Source organism: Otolemur garnettii, unplaced genomic scaffold (genome assembly GCF_000181295.1).
Source record: "Otolemur garnettii isolate 467f Iridium unplaced genomic scaffold, OtoGar3 scaffold00001, whole genome shotgun sequence".
NCBI lineage: Eukaryota > Metazoa > Chordata > Mammalia > Primates > Galagidae > Otolemur > Otolemur garnettii.
In genome coordinates this window covers 7916713-7918867 of record NW_003852396.1, presented here as the reverse complement: position 1 = coordinate 7918867, position 2155 = coordinate 7916713, and positions in this window count along the sequence as shown.

Below are 2155 nucleotides of genomic sequence, written 5' to 3'. Positions count from 1 at the left end.
GACCAGAAAGGGACAGAATGTCAGGCAAAGGACCAGAAAGGGACCGAATGTCAGGCAAAGGACCAGAAAGGGACAGAATGTCAGGCAAAGGACCAAGCACTAGCAAAGACACAGAGGGATAAAACAGCTTAGTTTGTCATTCAGGAAACTCTAAACATTAAATCTGGCTGACACGGAAGGTGCAAGGATGGGGCAGTGACAAAAACGACTGGACATGCCATGAAGCATCAGCGTGCACGGCCCGAGGGATGAAGCATCAGCGTGCACGGCCCGAGGGGTGAAGCATCAGCGTGCACGGCCCGAGGGGTGAAGCATCAGCGTGCACGGCCCGAGGGGTGAAGCATCAGCGTGCACGCCACGAGGGGTGAAGCATTAGCGTGCACGGCATGAAGGATGAAGAATTAGTGTGCATGGCATGAAGGACTCCATTTGGACTTTACCTTAAGGGGTTGGAGAATTACTAAAGGATTTTGGACAGTGCAAGGTTCTGATAACATTTGCATTTGGAGCCATCACTTTAGTACCGGGAAAGAGAATGGTCAGAGGCAAAATTGGAGCCAGAGAGACCAGCTGACAAGACTGTTGTGGTTGTCTAGATTAGAAAGAAAGAGGACAGGGCTCTGCGCCAGTAGGTCGGTGGGTAGGGCACCGGCCACATACACTGAGGCTGGTGGGTTTGAACCCAGCCCGGGCCTGCTAAACAACGACAACAATTACAACAAAAAAATAGCCAGACATTGTGGTGGGTGCCTGTGGTCCCAGCTACTTGGGAGGCTGAGGCAAAAGAATGGCTTAAACCTGAGTTTGAGGTTGCTGTGAGCTGTGATGCCACCGCACTCTGCCAAGGGCAACATAGTGATACTCTGTCTCAAATAAAAAGGACAGGAATTGGGGCAGTTGCAGTGAGAGGGGGAGGGAAGAACAAATAAGGAAATATGTATATGACACAACTGACAGACGCTCTACACGATTAAGGAGAGGGAGAAATCTAAGCCCCTTTCTAGGTTTCTGGTTTGGGTAACTAGGCAAGTGATGGGGCCATGAACCAGAACAGGCAGACTCTTAAGGGGAAAGAATGGATTTCACTTGGGACCTGTAAGGTCACTGAGCCTCTGAACTCTACATGGAGATGTCTAGGGTACAGTTGTATAAAACAATGTGGAGCAAACAAGGAGGATTCCAACTAGATTCTAAGAGAACAAGCTACATGAGGTCCAAAACCTGCTCATTTTTCCAGCACATCCTCTCGTTTCCCTTCAGTTTTTTGTTATGTATAACAATAGCCAATAAATGGTTAAATAATAAATGGATGCAATTGAGAGTTTAAGGGAGAATCTTATGAGTACTTAAAATGTGAACAAGGTGGATGAAAAACTCTTTAAATAGCAACTCTACTATTTTTGTTGAATTTTCTTTGTCTATCTTCTTCATTAGATTATAAATCCCTCAAGGGAAAGGACCAGGTCTTATTCATCAAATTCCCACTTACTAGATTACTTCGTAATAAAGAATATCCATTTGGGAAATTTTTTTTTTTTTTTTGCGGTTTTTGGCAGGGGCTGGGTTTGAACCCGCCACCTCCAGCATATGGGACCGGTGCCTTACTCCTTTGAGCCACAGGCACCGCCCGGAAATTGTTTTTGAATGAATGAACAAATAGGATTAGTTAGGAGACCTGGAGGAAGAGTTCCTAGGCAGAGATAGTGCACAAAGGCCCATGACGAGTTCAGATCCTTACTGTACAGTTCTATGAAATCTTTCCCAACCACCTTTTGAAATCCATTTAGGTGAGAACCTGAATAACACTCTAAATGTGCACTGCTCTGTGAGTTAGTGGTCTAGATAATAACAATGAATTACAGATACTACCATCGGTTCAGTTATTTTGTGATCCTGCTGCAGTATTTTTCCCTCCAGAACATACTTTATTGCTTTCTCCAAAGTCATTTTAAAGTCTACTGTTAAATTATCATCATGAGAATAGATTCTATGCATAATAGATTCTCTAGGACAGTATCCAGTTCACAGTAGAAAAAGTAAATTGTGTGCCAAATCAGCATGGTAAATCTTAGGGCATTAGCCAAGGAGGCAAGGCTTGGCTCCCGTAGCTCAACGGCAAGGGTGCCAGCCCCATCCACCAGAGCTGGTGGGTTCA